A 14,064-nucleotide genomic window follows, 5' to 3' on the forward strand; every position below is an offset into this window, starting at 1 on the left:
ATAAACTGACTATGAAGAATGTGTTTGTATCAAATGTGTCTCCATGTTGCTTTTATCGAATTCTACAGTTAAAGTTTCAGTACATAACTCCCAGGGCATAGGTATCCCAAGATCCCCTAAACAACCATTTTATGAATATTTGCCCTGTTAGTCTAAGGCAGAGGTCACATTCAGTTGCTCATCAGTCCTTATGGAAAGTAAAAACATCTGCCTAATCTTGTACAGCATTTTAACATCTTTCTCATTGATCAGGAAAAGATGTGTTAGTTAATGGTGAAAATTCATTTGCCCAGGTGTGCAATGGCCTCTAACTCTTCTTTATTGCTTCGAAATGACTCTGGTCAATGTGTGTCTTTCTGAGAAACCTCTGGCAGAAATTCAGCCATCCTGCTATAAAAGTAAATTGAAGAGAACCCAACACTTCACTGACATAGAACCTGAGAGTCCCTAGCTTGTGTAAGAGAGAGCCTTATGAACTGACTTAGTTTGGAAAACTCAGGGGAAATGTGAGGATGCAACAAGACATTAGGAAGGAGGTGAGCAGAAGGATCAGGTTCTGCTTGTGACATTGACACATGACGGTGGTTTTGTCATGCATGTGAGCAGGGCTTGGCTGCACATTTCACCTCTTAGGCCGGACGAAGGACCTGGATAGGCTCAGGTGCTTCCAGGCAGGACTGCCCATCGTGGAGTCTGGGCTGGACCTATGAGGCCATTCCAGCTCTGACCTCGGGTAAGACCAGGTCAAGGCCAGATGGCCAATCAGAATCAGCTTCTTTGCAGATGGCAGACCATGGGGCTGCTGTTTCTGGATAGAATTTAGGCTTAACTGAATATTCACATATAACATTTAATCAGTGGAAACTGAGAAAAATCAATCAGTCTTGTAATGCACATGGATTTCACAGTCACAGAATATAATTTTTTTATTTCTGTCAATACATTTATATTCTAATTCCCTATTTCTGACAGACAGCAGAAAAACTTAATCTAGTCACAGCCACAGCCAGTCTGCTTCATCCAATTTAGTGCTTTCTAAATTGCTCTTGGTTAAAAATCAGGAATATTCAGGATCTTCCCCTTCATCCCTCTCCTTTTATTCCATGTTGTTGCTTTAAGTCAGTGCCTCTATAGGGGCAGTCAGGGGGGACTGTGTTTTGGATTCAGCTCCCCTACCCCGACTTCTCTGTTAGCTCTAATGCAGTGATGGCGAACCTATGACATGCATGTCAGAGGTGACACGCGAACTCATTTTTTTGGTTGGTTTTTCTTTGTTAAATGGCATTTAAATATATAAAATAAATATCAAAAATATAAGTCTTTGTTTTGCTATGGTTGCAAATTTCAAAAAATTTCTATATGTGACACGGCACCAGAGTTAAGTTAGGGTTTTTCAAAATGCTGGCACGCCGAGCTCAAAAGGTTCTCCATCACTGCTCTAATGGGAAAGTAGCCCACCTTAGGGCTCTAGAGCTGAAACATAACTTAGGTCAAGATGTTGTCTTTACCCTGCCAGAGGCTGGGACTATGTGACTATCAGTCAGGTTCAGGCTGCTCTCCTCTGCTGCCTCGCAGGTTGCTGGTTATCCTGGGGAAAGGCTAGGTCTCTGAGGAGTAGAGGGACTTGGGTGGTGGGGGGAGGGAGAATGGAAACAAAGGCCAAAGTTATCAAAATTAGTTACTTTGCTTAATGAATGTGAGGAAATCCCTCTGTAAAATCCCGTGAAAGGAGTGTTTTCTCATTTTAGTCACATCTGCAAATCTTGAGTAAAGATATCTGATTGTAATCCTGAATCCTCAAACTTCATCCTAATGTCACATTTGACAAATAGCAGTCTGTCTCCCAGGAGCGGTGGCGTCAGAGTTGTTTGTATTGAGACAGATGCTGAACAGCCAGAGCCCTAAAGAAATTAAGAAGCTGATTTTTTTCAAAAGGAAATCCATGGAGAAAACAATCACCTGATTACCTCAGAAGCTGGCCTTGGAATTAGTTTCATGGCTTGTTAAAGAATCTAAATCCCCCTTTATAAAGGTTCTCATAGGAGTTCCCAATTAGGTCCCCATCATTTGTCACCTGTAATCAACATTCCCATTCAAGACTCTTTATAATTCATGTAAATGAAATAACACAGATTTTAAATTACCCAAGCAAAATGTGAGGACAATTTTTTATACCATTATGAATTAAAAAAACACAAATATTGGCTTAGGGCTCTGAATATTGATTACTTCATTTATTCATCATTCAAGAGAACTAAATGTATCACTCAAAATGTATTCTTTATCAGTGGGGAAACATGGGACATCTGTAATACTCTCAACAATAAGTATATATATATTTTTGCTACCTCTTCCTGGCACTAGAACTGAGTGAGAGAGAAAAGATACCTTCATCATTCTGGATTCTGGTGCTTCAGCTCTTTCTTCTTGATCCAGACGGGACCTTGGACCAGCACCTGGCTCCATCCTCTCTGCTTCCTCTGCTTGCAAGCAGCTAGAACTTGGATTAACTTCTGTGGATACTGACAGTTAATGCCTTGATTGTGGCTCAGTTATTCTTACACCCCTGTTATGTCATAGTCCTTACTGTATGCTAAGTGACTGAATCAACCAGAAGGTGCTGGAATTCCAAAGAAGCAGAGTTACATTGCTAAAACTGAGAAAGGATCATTATTGTGCCCATGATCTATATTGAGCTTCCCTGTACCTTCAGTACTAGCCTACGATGGAAATCTGCTACTACTATTCGGTAGTAGGCTATCAAATCAATTTATGAGGCCACTGTTAGCATTTGAAGAAATGGAATAGAAGAGGAAATACATCATAGTACATGTATAATGAGACTCATGCAGTTTGTATTTGTTCCAAGTATGACATACGTGTGTACTAGATAGATATATAAATTATATTGCTTTATATGGATTGAGGTTAAACATTTTTCAAAAATACTCCCCTAGAAGATGCACAATGTTTGAAATAAGAAGTCTTACTGTGGGTGAGGTTGGAATTGAGAGTAAGGCACTTATCTTTAAAAAGAGCAGAAAAAGTCAGTGTAACAAACAGCATTTTGATATCCAATGACCAAGATAAATTCCAGAGTTGTTAATCTATACTAGCCAAATTGCACTATTAGCCACTATTGATCACAAGTTTATGTATTATAAATTTCCCATTTTTAACTATTTTATTTTCCTCTTCTTTCTTTAATTCTTAGTAAATAATTGGAAAAAGTATCCTGTTATATAAAAAAATTTAAGAAGATTTTCTTAACTATGCCAGTTTAAAAGGGGCAGGTATATACCCAAGTCAGGCTAAACTGGCTGCAATGAGAGTAAAGATGTGAGAACCCGAAGGAGAAAAGGAGCCCTCAGGAAGGAAGGGTCGGAACCCCGTGTCCCCACAGTTCTCCCTCTGTGACCTTCTCATCAGTACATGCCTGCCAGGAGGCTGTGTTAGGATGACTGACCACACACTTCTCTTAGTTGTCTGAAATCACCATCACTATTAAGTGAATCCCTGAAAAAATGAGTTAAGATTGTACCATTTAAAATTTGATTAAAGGGATTAAACACATTTTTCCCACTGCAAGAACTGCCCAACAAAGCTATTAAAATGATGCTATGGGGGGAAATATCCCTAAAGTAGCAAATTTTCTTTTTACATCTGTTTCCTATAAAATTTTTTATTCTCTAGGCTTTTTTTTTCCTTTGGCCTAAAAACATCAAAATGTTCAGTGTGATCATTTATTGAAATTTAAATTTTATGTTGAAAATGTATTTTCAAAGTAGGGAAAAAATCAACTAACATAAAAACCAGCATCCCTGACTGAAGACAGTTCTTTAAACTACACTGTGTTATTTACCTTTCTTTGATAATAAGAATATTTCATTTGCTTTCTCTTTTTAAGAATGGGATTAACAATGAAGATAATTATGAAGATACAGGTTTCCTTCCAAGGAGATGGTCGACAATTGGGGAAAACTGTTTTCATGTATGTTAGTGGTTCTCAATAGTGGGAACCACTAGTTCACATTTTCTCAAAAAATGCTTGATATCTGGGCTCCAGCCCCTGGGATTCTGGTTCAGTTGACCTAGAATGTGGTCCATTTGACTCAGAGTTCTTGAGTCAAATGATATGATCATTATAATGTTATCTATACCCACTAACAAATTCCTCTTCAGAAATGTATGCTGTTTACTTGTGTCATCCAACATTGGGTATTATTTTTAGCTTTTGTTTTTTGTTAAATATAATTTGAATTTTTGTTAAAGACATAGAAAGTTTGCTAAGAATTCTTAATCATTTCTTTAAACATGTCACTCTTATTAAACTTTTAAGAGTCTGGAAATGGAGCCCATGACCCCAGAGTAGGGGGAAAAGTGTTAAGCACAATTCTCAAAGACTCCTGTATTTTAAATACATAGGTACAAGAGATTTTTTAAAAAATATATTTTTATTGATTTCAGAGTGGAAGGGAGAGAGTGATAGAAACATTAATGATGAGAGAGAATCATTGATTGGCTGTCTTCTGCAAGCCCCACACTAGGGATGGAGCCCTCAAACCCAGGCATGTGCCCTGACTGGGAATTGAACTGTGACTTCCTGGTTCATAGGTTGATGCTCAACCACTGAGCCACACTGGCTGGGCCACATGAGTTTGGTTTTTTTAATGTAAAAGTGTAAGTCACCTTTTTAAAACAATTCCCAACAGTTGTCAATCACTGCTTAATCCAACTATCATTCCTCTTTAATTTGAGTAGTTCTGCTTCTTTCAATACATTTTGGCTCCTTCTGCCTTCTGTGTAGATCAGAAACTTTAGCAGAACTTCAGTTTCTGCCCACCAAATGGGTATCCAAGGTGCTTGCTGGCTTTCTTTCTACAGGTTTTGGCCACAGACATTAATTTAGTGGTTCATCAGCTACTTTCTTGGTGCCTGTTGTGTGTCCAATTTTGTATCAGGGCTTGGGATACAAAGATTACTAAGATACACCCTAGCCAGTTTGGTTCAGTGGATAGTGTCAACCTTTGAACTGAAGAATCCCAGGTTTGATTCTGGTCAAGAACACGTACCTCCATTGCAGGCTTGATCCCTGGCCCTGGTCGGGGCATGGGGTAGAGGCAACCAATCGATGTGTCTCTTTCACATTGATGTTTCTCTCTCTCTGTCTCTCTCCCTCCCTTCCACTTTCTCTAAAAATAAATGGAAAAATATCCTCCGGTGAGGATTAAAAAAACACACAAACAATTACTAAGATACAGTATTTTCCCAAGGAGAGGAGTTCTAGTGGCTATAGCTCTCTTATATCAAGAGATAAACATGAGAGTATCCACAACAATGTTTGGGAGGAGAGTGTAAGTGGCTCCTAACTTTGTCAGCAAATGCTTCAGAGAGGCTATGGCATTTGAATTGAGTCTTAAGGATAAATATGTGACTTTATCTGGCAGCAAAGCGTGGAAAGGACATTCCTATCAAAGAAAACTGCCTTCCAGAACATGCCACAGTCCATGGCTTGTTCAGGCAAAGGTGGCAAGGTCTCTCTGTTGGTGAGAAATTGCAGGGGATGAGGCTGAAAAAACAGACTTGGGAGAGAAGTTGTCTGACCTTTCTATGGTATGCTGACGTGTGTGCTGCTTGGCCTTTGCATGGTAGGGAGCCAGTAAAAAGGGAACTCCATAAACATCTACAATTTAAAAAATTCACCCATAGCAGCATGGAGGAGGAATGAAGGGAAAGGATGCAGGAAGCAAGGAAAGTGCTTTTGGAGGCTGACCTGTGGTACAGGCATGATTGACAAGACCTGAAAAGGACTTAAACTAATTATTTGTAGGAAAACCATGAGCACTGTGGAAAGTCTGGGAGAAAAAAAAATACTAAGAGGAAAATACAAATAATCTATAAGATAACCACCAATAATGCTTCATTCTAGTTATTTTCTCCTGCACATTTCATATGGTTAAGATAATTTTAAATCTTGATGTTTCAATTTAACACTATGAAAAGCAGTTATTATTATAAAGACACTCCATTAGCAAATTTAATGGCTTTTTGTATGGATGCACAGTAAAAATACCAAACTTTTCCCTTAGTTGGTTGTTTCCAAGTTTTCATAAAAATCTTATATTTAACATCTTTGTGCCTAAAATTGTCTAAAATGATGCTTTTCATAGGCTGTATAGCTTAAGTAAAATTAATGAGTTAAACCACACTTAATATTAAGATTTCAATACTGTTGTGTTATATTTCAGAAAAAGTGTAAACATTTGTGCTTTAGATAGATTTTAGAAATACTCAAGATATAGGATAGTTTGGTTGGATGTGGTGAACAATTGCTTTGGTAAAGTAAAAACTGATGAATTAATCTAAAATGATTTAAGTTTTCTAATTTGTCAGACTTGTTAAATTATATCATCACTAACCAAGAAAATAAAATAAACAGGTGGAGCAGACTTTGCATGGAAGATAATGTGTTCTGTTTTGGACTTGCTTCATTTGAGATACTGCACTGGTAGGATGTCTAACTACTATACAGTGACAAATGAAAATGTGGAGTGAAATTCAGCAAAAGAGGTGGGGGCAATTTGGCCAATAAGTATTAGTCAAAGTCCAAGAAGTAAGAGGGAGAGATAAATCAGTAAGAATAGATTTATCTCTCTCACATCGAAGTCTCTCTCTGTCTCTCCCCCGCCCTTCCACTCTTTCTAAAAATAAATGGAAAAATATCCTCCTGTGAGGATTAAACTTAGGTGGGGATGAAACTATGGGGGACACTGCTGCTTTTAAGAGTTGGGTACATGAAATAGATGAAGAAAAAGTGTTCAGGAAAACCAGGAGATAGCATAGTTACTAGTACCTAGGCCATGAGTGAGAGATTATCCAGAAAAAGAAAGAATGGTCCACAGCCCTGGCTCTCAGTCCTGCCAGACACATTGTCTCCTTTACCATCCCAAATAAAATGTATAGAGAGTATAACCTACCAATGCACACAGTTAAAAAAATCAATATAATGCCCCAGCTTTAAGCTAACATAAGTGAAAAAATAAAATGAAAGTATAGAGAATAAGTATCTCCATATGTAAACTCTGGGAAATGAGTAAAGAAGATGACAGGATGAAGGAGGCCGATGGTTGCTCTGCTGTGCAGAATTACATGAATGGGATGCTGCCAATAGAGTCTGGTCCATACGATCTGTATTGCAGTATTGCTGCACGTGACCTGAATTTCCAGAATGGCAAATATTTGCACAAAACAAAGCATAGTTTTCTCTCAACTTACATTATATTAGTGTTGCTGGAAAATTCTGTACATAAAAAATACTTTCTATTAAAGTTAGGGTCAATCAGGCTCTAAGTTCCGAAACTTATAAACAGGTCTCTCACCTGTGGTGACTGTCCACCAGGGTATTTGAAAATCAGGTGTGACACTGGACAATCCTTTCTTGGCACAGGACGGTCCACTGCAGTGTAGGACTCTTAGCATTCCTGGCCCTGCCAATTAAATTCCAGCAAGGCCCCTAATTGTCCCAACAATCAAAGAGCTCTCCCACAGCATTCCAGAGCACTCCCTGTAGAGTGACACAGTCCATGAGAGAGGCATGGGTTCAGTGTCAAACACCCCTCCTTGGGGTCCTTTAGTCTTTAGAGCTCAGCTAAACAAGAAGTGAAGGGGGCTAACGTAATGGTGTAATAATTGTGATCTCTGTGATCTCTGTTTCTCCCTTTCTAATCAGATGATAGAGTTTTTCCACTGTTTTTAAAATATTTTTGCAATCCCTTCCTTCCTCTTTCGACTATACATTCTTAGGTTAATTCATTAGACATAAGTATGGCAGGTCCCCTTAGCAATGGCTCTAATCTAGCCAGTTTCCAGCCCACATATAAGCAAAGTCCGTTCCTTTTACAGCTGCATCCAGGCTGATGTTCATAATCACCCAATTATAACTTGTTATTTTAAACATTTAGTAGGACATAAAGAGGATCTTGAAAGAAACACCTTAGTTAGTCTGGGTGATTTGTGTGGTATTTATACTGACTATTTGGATACAAAAAATCTCTACATTTCTGCCCAAAAGACTATTCCACTTTAAGTCATGTGACCGTGGGCAAGTTAGTTAACACCTGGATCTTCCATTTCTTACCACTTAAAATAGTTATGAGGCCTGATAAATCTAAAATGCTATAAAATATAAGGTCCATAGTTATTATGGATCATGATTACCATGGAACACCTTGGTATGTAAGAGTAGATAAGGTTTCTTATACTCAAAATTAGGACAAATGAGGAAGGTTGCTCCTCCAATATTTCTTTAACTATTATTTTAGGTATTCAGTTCATGGATATGCTCTCTCTCTCTCTCTCTCTCTCTCTCTCTCTCTCTATATATATATATATATATATATATATATATATATATATATATATATATAATGTTTATTTTTCCTTCTTTGTATTTTCCCATGCCCAAAAGAAATGAACACATTTGGAATAGATAGAAAGGTCTGGAAGAAAATTAAATATAGACCTCTGAAGGTTATGTTGTCAGTGAAAGAGAATAAGGAATTGCAGTGATTTTTAGGAAACTGTTTAAATGTCCTTTCCTACTCTCCTTTCTTCTCCCACCTCAGTTCCACGTGAAGTCATATTGAGAATTGTAAAACACAGTATTTGTTTCTTGGCAGTGGCATTTAAAAGATGATAGGTTTGTTTGTTTTCAACCGTGAGGGATGTATATTGGCTTCCAAATGAACGTTAAGGGTAATCAAGAAGGATATCAGAAAATATAATTCACAATATAAATGGAAAATTTTACACCCCAAATCATTCATCAATATGAGAGTATGTTGGATTACTTGCTCAAGGCTCTGTTCGATCATTCATTCAATGGATATGAAGGGGAGAGAGAGGTTATACTTTGTAAATTCTGTACAATGATAAAATTAATATTGACTCTTTACTCATTTTCAGTTAGGGAAAATAGGAATATCAGATAAACACTATTAAATTGTTTCCCCACTCAGTGCTCAATAATATTTCCTTTGAGAGAATGTGTATGATGTGCAATTCCAGATTTATGGCATTGTAAAATAGATACACAGAAAATTGTGCTTAAAATAGCTGCCAAGTTGGTTCTGTGTTTTCTGCGGCATATCTCCCTCCACATGATAAACATCTTCCCCTAACTCCCTCTGATCCTCCCCACTTACTCAGGTTCGTAATAGTTGCCGGGGTCCAACCCCAGCGGGTCCAGGCGTTCCCAAAGGCGTAGACGGAGTCGGAGAAGAAGGAAGGACACGGAGACAGTGTTCAGTTGATCAGCAGCCTAGCCAGGATCTCTAGCCCGGATCTCCAGAGAGGTTCTGCTTCGGATTTCCAGTGAGGTTCTGTAGCCATGTTCCCTCGCTAGGTTCTCCAGCCAGGTTCTGTCCAGGCTCTCCAGTCAGGTTCAGTGTCCAGGTTCCAGTCAGGTTCTCCTGCCAATCTCTGTAGTCAGGTTCAGTCCAGGATCCCTTGCCATGTTCTCCCGCTAGGCTCTGTCTCTAGGCTCCGAGTAGATTCTGTCTTCTTGATTCTGTTCTAAGTTCTGAGTGTTTCTGTCTTGTTACAACTGTATTTATACCAGTTGATTCAATCCTATCAATCTCTATTACAAAGGTTAGGGCGTTTCTTATCTCCATTCCAGGGAGAAAAGATTATGTAGTTTAAGCATGATTGTTCGTAGTTAAAGGGATTAATTACCCGCCTGGCACTTAGTTGAGGGGTTTTATTCCCTCCCTAACTTCAGGGGAAAATCCCTACCTGGGGAAAACAACCTTTCTCAGAGACCTTGGTTAAAACACATAGTGCCAAGAAGGTGAGCAAACATATTAAGAACAGTATGCCATATATGCCAGGTCCCTTGAAACAGCAAGCATGGACCGGCTCCCGGCAAATAGTCTAACTAGTTTTGTCTGAATCCATTTTTTCCTTCACAATGCAGTAAGTGAATTGCAGTGGTTTTTCATTAATGTTTCATCCTGACTTCAGAAATATTAGAGAAATTGTCACTTTTTAAAATCAGCTCATTGATCTTTGGCATGCAATAGGAAAATGGGGCAACATTCCCGTGAGTTGCAGAGGGGTCTGGGACCTGACCAGTCCCTGCAGGGGGAACTTGGTCGTTTCCTGTCTATTGCTGTTCTGTGCCTCCCAGGACATAGCTATGCTCCAATACGTTTATTTTTAAAGTGCATTGTCTTCTTCACTTGTGATATTAAAAATTCCCAGTGGCTTTCCGTTTTTCTTGTACATTGTTTAGATTTACTAAAGGGTCTAAAGCCTTTATTTCAGATCCTGCTTTTTGTTCCCACAACAAATCTTGAACCTTGGAATTTAAAAAATCACATGATCAATTTAATTTTTCAGTTACAGTTTTTCCTAGGTGCATGAAGGCAGATTAAATACTGTTAAACCTTCTGGAGAAGTCAACTGAAACACTGAACTTTTATTTTTACAGATTGCCGTTAGTGTTCTCCTGCAAATTTTTTTTTTTTTAAAGGCTAATTTTCTAAGCTTGGGAGTGGAACTCAGAGCATTGTTCTCTCTGGAGGAGTGACCTTTATACAAAGATTCAGGCTCGGGGTATGAAAACAGCATGAGCAAGTTCTGAATGAGCCTCCATTCTTCCCGCGGTCCAGCAAGGACGGTCGAATCTTAGAGCTTCTTAGTGGTCCTGGTGGAAAAATGGGGAGGCTGTTGTTCTAACAGCCATGGCTCCTCAGGAAACAGTGTGTCCCCTTGATCTGGAGGGAGTGGATTTTTCTAGACGTGTCCTAGGTAGGCACACAGCAGCAGCCCACTCCCTCGTTCTTTTCTGTGGGCCAGGAGTCAGCAAACTTCCTGTACAAGGCATGTACGTACTTTCTGCTTTGTGGCTCATGGGATCGGTTACATCTATCCAGCTCTGCCGCTGCAGCATGAATGCACCTGTGGGCTGTACTTACACAAGTGGAAGCGGCTCTATGTCAGTAAAACCAACTTTTCAAAAAGCCAATGCAGACTGGATTTGTCCACGGTAGTTCACTGACCCCAGCTCCAGGTCACATGCCACCTTCTTACTGGGCTAGCTTGGAATAGCCCAGCCCTAAAGGTAAAAGGAGGCATTGGGGGGCCTAGTTTCCATTTACAAAAAGGGTGACCAGATATTTAGAGGTTGGACCACCCTAAGCACATGTGGTATCCAGGCCACAGCCTGGGACATCCTAAGGAAGGTTTGAAAACACATAGCCAAGTAAAGTTATACCATTACACTTCATGGGCTGCCTTGGAGTCTAAATTTAAATTATGGCAGGTAGCAAAGCCAGATTGTTATATCTAAGGCCTATAGGCTTTTCCTATACTTGGACAGTCTGGTAAATGGAAGGATAGAAATGCTTAATAAACCATATACAGCATGCCAGGGTGATGTTAGAGATATTTAATAACTCGTAGAAATGTCCAGGCACCCACCAAGAGCAGCAAGCCCTAGTAGACAGCCAGCAGGTCTTGTGGACAGGACTCACTGGGCAGGTCTCAGTAGATGGTAACAGAGGATGCACACACATGCATATCTACATTTTGTTGTTGTTGTTAATCCTCACCCAAGGATTTTTTTTCATGGATTTTTAGAGAGTGTAAGGGAGAGAGAGAGGCATCAATTTCAGAGAGACACATCGATTGGTTGCCTCCCGCATATGCCCCAACCAGACCGGGATGGAACCTGCAATCCAGGTACATGCCTTTGACTGGGAATCGAACCTGCCACCCTTTGGTGCACAGGCTGATGCTCTGACCACTGAGAAACACCGACCAGGGCTGCATTTTTTAAGGGAATATCAAGAGCACATGGGGCTTGCTTTTCTCCATTACAAATCTTCACCTTTTCTCTCTTTATCCCTGACTGGTAAAACAGGACTTCTGCGAAGTTCGAACCTCTACCTTCCCACTCTCTTGGCAGCCCTGCTTGGTACCCCCATACTCCATACCCCCAAATCAGTCTCTCCTTTTCAAAAAGCTTCTTGCCCTTTGCCTTCAAAGGTACTCAGCTCTTCTTTATCCTAAATCAGTATCTAGTTATTTGAATACAACAGTTTATATTCAACATGTTAGTCATTTCTTCAGAAAAAGTTAGGTGTTCATGCAGGCAAAGAAATTCAGTGGGTAACCAAGTCACTGAACTCTTTTTAAAATTAATATCTCTCTCTCTCTCTCTCTCTCTCTCTCTCTCTCTCTCTCTCTCTCTCCCCCCCCCCTCTCTCTCTCTCTCTCTCTCTCTCTCTCTCTCTCCTCCCCCCCCCCTGAATTCTGTTAAGTTCAACTCAGTTTTCTTTTTCCAAAAATACCTCATTACAACATCCTATAGGTCTTATAAATAATGATATTGCCAAGTGTACTTATTTAACAAAAGTCTACCAGACCTTTGGAAATAAAAGGGTCATAGTCCCCTGTGGGTAAAATGCCTATTTGTATTTCCTTCTCCTTTTCACACGCGCATGCGCACACACACACACACACACACACACACACACACACACACTCTCACACACACACTTCTGTGATTTTATATTTCATTCAAAAGTAATATAAAAGTTTTAATTAAATAGCGCATGGAAAATGAGAAACAAACATTAGCCAGGGTGGTTGGTTGGTAGAGAGTTCTGGAAATTGATGATGGCCTTAAGATAAGGTATATCTAGGCAGACTTAAGAGCTCATCAGAGGGGAAAATTTTTTATGTGTTTATGGTCAATAAATATTTTTTGGAAATAAATAGGCTTTGGGTGCCTGATTGGTCTCCGCCTGCTGGTTTGCTACCCTTCAGGTGTGTGCAAGGTTAACTTTTGGTGGCAAGATGTATCCACTTTCAAAATCTGTCCTTTGTGGAAGATGGCCATGTGCCCCACCTGAAACAAGATTTTAGAAATGGAAAATAGCCTAAATCACTTTGATGCTTTTTGGAGTTTGTTCTGTGTCACTCTGAGAAAAGGAAAATAAAAGATGGCTGTCAACTCACAGATCCCTGCCTTCCGGATGCTCTCCTCGCCAGGCATCTGTCTCCCTTGCTTCCGAGTGCTGTCTGAGGCCAGACGCCCAGGCAGTTGTCTCTGGGACAGTGCATACAACTTAAGGACTTTGGATTTCCATAAAAGATTATGTGGTATTTCTTCCCCCTCCCTCTCTCCCTCTCTCTAGTCTTCTGTTTCCTTTTCTTTTCCAAAATAGCATACCTTTGTTATCTTTTTGGAGCTGGCACTGCCTGGAACCAGTTTCCACAATTTGGAGGTCTGTGAGAGAAAGGAAATTAGAGAACAGTTATTAACTTCAGGTTTTTAAAAACAAGTTGTTGGGTTTTATTTTGTTTTGTTGTTGTTGTTGTTGTGTGTGTGTGAGAGAGAGAGTGTTTTCTTTTAGTGAAAACTTGCATTTAAAGGAAAATCATTAAATTTGGAAGGAGGAAGAAGATAGATTTTTATTTTGTTTAATAAAATTCAGATTTTTCTACAACACATTAAAAAGAAATTATAAAATTATTAAACCTATAAAATCATTTTCTGAAACATGTTTTTTGATACAAAGTCACTTAAGAAAGGTTTTATCGCCCTAGCTGGTTTGGCTCAGTGGATAGAGTGTCGGCCTGTGGACTAAAGGGTCTCAGGTTCAAGTCTGGTCAAGGGCACATGCTTGGGTTTCGGGCTTGATCCCCAGTAGGGGGCGTGCAGGAGGCAGCCAATCAATGATTCTCTCTCATCATTGATGTTTCTGTCTCTCTCTTCCTTCCTCTCTGACATTAATAAAAATATATTTTAAAAAAAGGAAAGAAAGGATCTATCTATACTGACCATTATTCATCCTTATGCATTTAGTATTTACTCATATGAAGCAGGCATCATGCCAGGATCAATGATAGTCTGAGAGATGTCAAAATAAATCTTGTAATTTCTAATATCAGGTAGTTTAAAATTGAATAGTTGAGGTGAGTCATATCTTCAAGTCCTTGTAATACATGATGGTAAATGGCATACGTTGGCAGATTATTTTTATGTGGTAAGAA

The 14,064-nt window shown here is 39.4% G+C and overlaps 1 protein-coding gene across 6 annotated transcripts in view; it reads left to right on the forward strand.

The window, feature by feature from the left end:
• The window catches only part of ARHGAP28 (Rho GTPase activating protein 28), a 135,766-nt gene that overhangs the window by 50,481 nt on the left and 71,221 nt on the right, over nt 1-14,064 (forward strand). The window lies entirely within an intron of this gene.

The sequence above is a fragment of the Myotis daubentonii genome, chromosome 8 (genome assembly GCF_963259705.1).
Source record: "Myotis daubentonii chromosome 8, mMyoDau2.1, whole genome shotgun sequence".
NCBI lineage: Eukaryota > Metazoa > Chordata > Mammalia > Chiroptera > Vespertilionidae > Myotis > Myotis daubentonii.